Raw genomic sequence first — 8,347 nt, forward strand, 5'->3', positions numbered from 1 at the left:
ATTTATATGTCGGTTTTGCTTTTTTATCCTTTTTTTTTTACTTCCAGTTCTAGCATCTGATTTAAATTTAACTTTTAATTCATTACAGTTTTTAAAGGCTTGTTGTGTAAGTTTAATTACATGTTAACAGCAAATGTTTTCCATATTGATGTGTGTTTATTTTTTTTATTCAGAAATGTGGACTGCCTAATAAACACAAATCTGACCTAGATTCCTGGGAAAGAGGATTGGAATCCTGAGAGATGTGGGCCCATTTAACAAGAGGCAGTGAGAGCGTTGAAACATCTGAGCTTCACTCAATCTGCATGCTTGGGCAATACACAATGGGTGAACTGATTATAAAAGGACTGATATTATAACGATTCCCCAGAAAGTTAGAAAAGACAGGAGATGAAATATTGCAAGTGATATACAGCACACTAGCACTCCAGTTAGTGGAATAGGCCATCCTTTTCATACGCAATTAATCTTATGGACATTTTTTTAACAAGGGTGTGGCTACGGTTTACCAAGGGTACATAAAAGGAAGATGAAAAAACACTGAAATATAAGACCTGACCTAGATTTACATGGAAAAACTTACTTTGGAGACCTAACCCCAACGTAACAGAAATCAGGCTTTTCCAAATCACCGCCTGTATTTTTATGGCCTTCATTTAGCGTCTAACCCAGAACGTTATATAAACCACTTGAAACTGTTCATTTTTCAGACGGTCAACTTGTCAGAATGTGGGTGGCAAGGTGCTAGAAATATTCATATAGTATACATTGGTGTTCCTATCCAACTTGAGGGAAGGCATAAAGAGGTCAATATTGAGTCAGTTCAGTTGCATTCAGAAAACAGCAGTACACTTTCAAACAGCGACAAAATGAAGGAAACTATTTTTCAATCAAATTGGAAGAAAGTTTAACATTTGGCCGAACTAAAAATATACTTTTAAAATATGGTGTGCTTTTTTGAAATAAGCTTTTAGTGTACAGTTTAGATGTAGTGTGTGGTCCAATTAAATAACACCATGACTGCATACAGAAATAAAAGCTGCTGTTGGCAGAGAACAGGGAATGAAAGGGCAGAGTCCAGTCCTGTCCAGCATTAAGAATGGTTGCGATCGACGAATGCTGATTTATTACATGTTATCTAAGCCAGGCAGTAGACTCAGGGTGACCTGGTGTTTTGCTGCTATGCACTCAAGTGGAATTCCAAAATATGGTACCATTCAACCATTGGCTCCTACAACTTGTTCTTCTGTTGTCCATTAGTACAGAACCCATGCATTGCCTCTGAAAGTCATTTGGTACTGCATGTGGTCTCATCCTGGCTGGATATTGTCCAAGCTGACAAACAGCCAGTCAATGACTTTACTGTCTCTTACTTGAGTTACTGATGCTTTTCTGAATAAAGAATTTGCATGAAATAAAAAGCTCTGTGTGTGTCCACTGTTGTTCTCTCTCTGCTATGTAGGGTAAAGCTGAGGTTTGAAGTTAGAAAGCTGGTTTAGGATGTGTTTATTAATTTATTTAAGTCTTAACAGCTGGCTGTGTTCCAGCAGGCTTTACAATAATACATTTCAGTATGCTTTTTTGTACCGAACCCTGTGGAAAAGATCCAGACCCAACTTCTATGACGTAATACATTTTGAATGAAAAGGCAAAACTGGACTATTAATCATCTTTTTATTTTTTTTATTTTTTATTTTTTTAAACAGACCATCATGATGTCTAATTAAGAGGGTTAGTTATGAAGGCTGGGTCAATGGATGGATCCCAGCCCCCCGCCAGCTGTAGAGACAAGGCTGGTTCTGTGAAACTAGACCGCTAGATAAATTCACTGAGCCTCCACAGAGCGGGCCTAAGAATGTTTACTTAGGCTGCCTGGGTGAAAACGGACACTCCAAAAACAACTGCATTTCATTTTACAGTTCAGAACTGCATTCTGTTTCCTTTTTATTTAACACTCAGAAAGCAGACATCTGTTTTCCGAAGCTCATGCTTAAGACATTCTCCATACGTTTATGTTATAAATTCCTAAACACAATTTAGTATAGCATTCAGACTCCTGAGAACAAAGCATTAGATGTCCATACCTGTTAATAGATGCCAGACGATATCGCTTTGGTAATAAAGTTATTGCATGGAAACAAACCATCACAAAAAAAAAAAGCTTTGGAAGCTTAGCGATGTATTTGGACCTGCAAATGCAATCTGAAAAAGAAAAGAAAACTCCTGGGAATGATACTGCGTACCACTATGCTCATATGGCAGAATCAACGATTCTATCGAGCTGCTTTTCCAGTCATGCTCCAGTAACATACACAATGTACAACTGTTTTCTAAGTTAATGTGGAATATTATTTCAATTCTTGTCTGCTGAAGTTACACATTCTTCTCAGTCTCATTCAGAACCATCCCTCTTGTTCTCCTTGGCTTGAGGATATGTGCTACAGTAAATCAGAGTGTATCATCCTCCCTCTGCTCTGGGCTGGTGGAGCAATGGGGATCAGGTGGGCATCAGAGCAGTCTGTCTTTATATAATGACTGGTAATTTGTGATTAACAATTCTTTGTCAGTGAAGTGTCAGGGATTGCATTGAGATGCAGAGTTTTTGCTGAGGTCCCACTTGTCACAACTTCTGCCATCATTAATGGAATAACCACAGCACTCTCTGATTGCTCACGGGCCATCCCTTGTTTACACAACTGCTTTCAATCTTACCATGCATGTCTTTAGTTTGTACTGCAATTCAAATTTCAGAAGATTGCATGTTGATTGATTCAGGCAGAAACATGATATGCCTAATCATGTGTTAATGAAGTACAGCACTCAATGAAAGGGAGGCATATAGAGATGAGCAGACCTGGGTAATTCAAACCAATAGTTTGGCTGTGTGGTCCAGTGGCTAAGGAAAAGGGCTTGTAACCAGGAGGTCCATGATTCAAATTCAGCCTCACTCACTCTGTGACCCTGAGCAAGTCACTTAACCTCCTTGTACTCTGTCTTGTATATAAATTCTACCCCCGGCAGTTTGAATATATGTCACTGGTGGATTGGATAGTGGTTTGCTTTCTGGCCCCTTAGCTCTTGCGTATGCAGCAGTCAGTTTCTATCTTGAATGTGGATGGAAAACTACTTTAAATCTGAGAATAAGTAGCAGACAAAATGTATTTTTTGTGAGAATCCTTTTCGAGTCCCCAAGGTGTTTTTAAGCTTGTTTTAAGATCATGCTTTATTAAGGTCAGCTTCGTCCAGTACAATTCTAGTTGTAGGCATTTAAATGCTGGCTAGCCTCCATATTCAAGACCAGAACTCTCTGGTACTGGATGACTGAGGGGTGGAGGTCTAGACGACCCCTGTGATGGATCACTGAGGTTTCTCCAGAAACTTGACTCCACATCATGTTTCACACAACCCAGAACCGCTGTCTAAACTGGAGCCAAAAAAAAAAAAAAGATCATACGAAAAGACCTTCATGAAAAAATGTGGAGAGCAAAAATGTGATGCAAATGTGTCCTGCTAATAGATTCCAGAGGAATATGGTAAGATAAGGAGCAGACCGGATAGACACAAATTGTTTAACGAAATACAAACAAATAAAACACATTAATAAAATGTTACAGCAAATTTGATACAAGGGAGAAGAGAACAATGTCTAAGGGGTCACACGCAGCTGCAGCACAACAAGTACAGGATGAAGAGGATTTACACATCTTCAGCTAAGGAAAGCCACACGTTGAATGTGACAGATTTCTTGCTAAATGTGAAGAGGTATGCACAGTAATAACTATTGTGAAGAGGTATGCACAGTAATAACTATTGTGAAGAGGTATGCACAGTAATAACTATTGTGAAGAGGTATGCACAGTAATAACTATTGTGAAGAGGTATGCACAGTAATAACTATTGTGAAGAGGTATGCACAGTAATAACTATTGTGAAGAGGTATGCACAGTAATAACTATTGTGAAGAGGTATGCACAGTAATAACTATTGTAAAGAGGTATGCACAGTAATAACTATTGTGAAGAGGTATGCACAGTAATAACTATTGTGAAGAGGTATGCACAGTAATAACTATTGTGAAGAGGTATGCACAGTAATAACTATTGTGAAGAGGTATGCACAGTAATAACTATTGTGAAGAGGTATGCACAGTAATAACTATTGTGAAGAGGTATGCACAGTAATAACTATTGTGAAGAGGTATGCACAGTAATAACTATTGTGAAGAGGTATGCACAGTAATAACTATTGTGAAGAGGTATGCACAGTAATAACTATTGTAAAGAGGTATGCACAGTAATAACTATTGTAAAGAGGTATGCACAGTAATAACTATTGTGAAGAGGTATGCACAGTAATAACTATTGTGAAGAGGTATGCTCAGTAATAACTTTTGTGAAGAGGTATGCACAGTAGTAACTATTTTTTGAGCGTTTCTTCATGCAGCCACAAATCGGAACAGGAGAGCGAGTTTGACAGCCGTCAAATGTATTAAAAAAAATAAAAAAATAAAACAGGAAATGCGTTACTTTGGTTTTGTGCTGAAGTGCGGGTGACGGCTGATGGAGACCGTGTGAGTGACAGATGGAAAGGAAGCCTTGTGAAGCCCACATGTTTACGCTGGTCAAAGAGTTCATTCAACGCTGTCTGCAAATCTGACAACACAGAAGACCGAGTCTGATCAAGCTTACAGCGGGTTCTTATGATCACCCCAGTCGTTCGTTCCAAGGTCTTTCAAAAGCACAAAATGTATTGATTGTGTTGTCAGGGCTTGAAATTCGCACTAGCCCTGAACCGAGTCCTGGGTTTCAGAACTGTTTAGGTGTATTATTGAAATGACCAGGAGTTTGAACAAGCAGGCACCTGGCACATCACAGCATGACTTGGTCACACCTTAGTCTGTGGATTTACAATAGGAGCTGCTTATGAAACGTGTTGTTCATGAAGTTTAGAAATTAAAGCCCCACCACACTTTGTTGTCTAATTGTAGCCTATCAAAAACATATAAATACCGATGTAACTCACCCCTCTCTTTCGTTCGATTCATTTGCATCCCCCATCTCTGCCCCAGTAGCTTCTCTAGGTACAATCTATTATGGGGGTCTCCTGCCTCGTCCTGACGGCCAGGTGGCGGACCCTCAAACCAAGCAGATGCCAAATGGTTTCTTCCATACGTCACATAATCATCAATAAAACATTTAGTTAAACTCAAATTTCTGTGTTGTGGGTTTAGTCCTAAACTACTGAAATAGCAATACAGGTCGTGAATTATTGTAAAGAAACAAACAAACAAAAAAAACCCCTGTTTTTTAAGGGTAATGCTTTATAGTCCTTAAACTAGAATGTGACCTAAATGAAAGCTATTTAAGGTGATTCGTAGTTTTTCCTTTCAGAAAAAAGGGTGGAACCAAAAGTGAAATGTCAGGTTAGTCCAGCACTAGCTGGGAAGCGGATCCAGGATTCAGCGGGTACTCCTGTGGAAAGGCAGTCCGACTTTCTGGCAAATGGTAGCATTTAGGAAGAAGTTAATTCCAATCTGGACCTTGGAGGATATATATTTCTTTCTGAGGTTGTGATGTTACAATGGGGGAAATAATGCAATTTCCCAACGTCAGCAACTGAATGAGCATCTGCCTTGTCCAGGTTTCTTTTTTTTCTGTAACTTGATAATAGTTATAATTTGATATGCTGGTTTTGACATGCTACATACTCAGCAATTTCTACTGATTTCCATTGATGTGGTGAAAGCTCGGGCTGCAGACAGGAGCACAGCTACCACAATGAATCCACACTCATGCTTTCTAAAGCTAGCAGGCTATACAATGCTCTTTTTTGAAAGTTTTAGACACAAGTGAGGCCAAATTGAAGTACTGGAGCTGAGTATCGGAGAGCGTGCTTGGCTTCCAAGCGATGTTTAAGTACACTGGATTGAGTCAGGGTGGTTTGTACGTGATTGGCTGAAACCTGATTGGCTACGCGACAAAGCTTTATTTTTCTTTTGATAGTTTCTTATTCTTCAGTGGGACTGCAGCTCATTAATGATTAAAGACAGTGTTGTTGACTGAGGACTGTTTAGCAAACTGCATAGACGGATAGGCTGGTGTCACTGACAGGGTTATAAACACCCCTCCAATGCCTCCAAGAACACCGGTCAGGCATACTGTGTGGCTCGGAGGGCAGTCTCAGCAGCTGGGGCTCCTTAGTTACAAACTGTAGGCCTGTGTTCAATTGCCTGCCCTTACGCGTCTCAGAGTGAAATTCAGACAGCCGCATTGATGGTGATTTCATTTCCTGCTGCTGAGGAAATATTTAACTAGACACATTCCACCATCGTCCCAATCGGAGCGGATTGCTCTTGCTTGAAATCAAAGCCAAACAAGCATGCTGCATCACAATTACAGAGAAGTAAACAAGAAGTCTGAAGCTAACTGTTTCTAAAACCTCCAGTAGTTCTTGAATTGGAGGGACCGCTGTTTTGATTGAGGTTCTGCAACCCGACTGCGTGGTTGAGAGAAGGATGAATGAGGTGACAGAGATGAGAAGCAGAGGAAGCCTGCCTGCCTGGTAGTGGTTAATGGGACCCACATGACAGTGGCTCCTGCCTGTGCAAGAGTCCCACTAATGGGGAACAAACGGGACTCTCTCCCACTGCACTCCCAAACAGTCAGAAGCACATACCTCCAAAAAGAAAACAGTTTCACACATGGGATGGCTATCCGACACCACTGCGCCGGCACCTTCCCCGGGAATGAGCCAAACACAGCTCTTTCTAGAAGTGACCCCGCAACCAGACCTGTTTGAATTAGCCTGTCTCATGTTATACACAGAGGAGTCCGGCTTAGCCATTGCTCCAGGCTACTAAAGTTGGGTCAGTTCTTGAAATGTAGAATAATACCATGTGCACTGAAGCAGAGACACTGTGTTACTTAATACTATGTTTGAATAATGATGATGGATGCTGTTCTCACATAGGTCCTACAGGCAGGGGCTATCACTCTCACAAACATTTATTAACAATAGCCACATATACAGTACTTAATCAGCAGACTGAAGAAGGCACCAATAGTATGCTGATTGAGCTTTTTGAAGCTTTGGATGATAAAGAAATAAATAAAACTGATAAATTCCCAGTCTTCAAATAACAACAGCTGAAAGGTCAGATTTTTGCCCTCTTTTCTGATAAATATCACAAACCAACACAATATTTCCATGTGACCTACCGGGTCGGTGAAGCTCCCAATTCAATATTAAATCATTATCATTATGAGAAACTCAAAGGACACATTTGGAAGGGTGCTGTATCTCATCACCTTATTGTATTTAAAGCAAGCTTGTGTGAATCCGATACTTATTGGATACCAGCACTGAAAAACAAACAGACTAGGTGATATCTGGACAGAAACAGAGTCATTCAAAAGCCTTTCACTTGTACTGTGGTCTGCAGTAAGAACACAAGGCGACACGTCTGTATGTTCATGGTTCTCACTACATGCCTTATCCGTGTATTTACTTTATTTAACATCTGGTTTGGCATCCATCCCAAAGTCTTTATATCATATTCAAATTCTTAATTTTTCATTTCATTGTTTAATATCATTTTCTGGCAAACAAACAAAATAAAACGGACCACTTTGAAAGCGGGGTTTCTGCAGTGCGGTTGAGAGAAAAGGACAGTTTCCCTGGAGTGTTCAGTGAGCACATTGTGATCGAAGGCTGCTTGCTGCCAGTCGTTCTGCTGGCTCTGTGCTGTTCAGTGGGGTTTCTCTTGTCAAGCCGGCACGGAAAGCTTCCTTGATATGGCTTTGTGATTGTCCTTGATTTGCTTGTGTTGACAGTGTGGTCTGCAGTTCATGCATGCTTCCCTCACAGCAATGATGCTTTTCCACTCTTGTTTCACAAATGCTCCAGCCTCACTCCTTTCCTGTTTCACAAATACACTTTGCAAATCGCATACATTACAGCACATGATACATTCTGTACAAAGCTGCAAACAAGGAGTGGTGTAAGTGACCAGGTTACATGCCATAATCTGTAGAACCCCAAAACAGTCTCGATTAGATCTGAATATCAAGCTCTGTGTAATCCATCAAGACTGGGTTGGTGTTCATTAAATGTTTATTGAACGCCAGACGTCTTTGATTTAGCAAAGCCGGATGTACGTTTTATAAATATAACTTGCTTTATCGCAGTGTTTCATTCCACGAAAAAAGAACATGTTTTTTTGCACATAGCTTTTGTAGATTATCAAAAGTTATTAAACAAAACGCCACCTTTAAGAGAAGGATACATTACATTCCTTCTCTGCAGGTATTTGTTCTAGCTGTCTGTCTCTCTATTGCTCTCAGTCTTT

Source organism: Acipenser ruthenus, chromosome 22 (assembly GCF_902713425.1).
Source record: "Acipenser ruthenus chromosome 22, fAciRut3.2 maternal haplotype, whole genome shotgun sequence".
NCBI classification, from domain to species: Eukaryota; Metazoa; Chordata; class Actinopteri; order Acipenseriformes; family Acipenseridae; genus Acipenser; species Acipenser ruthenus.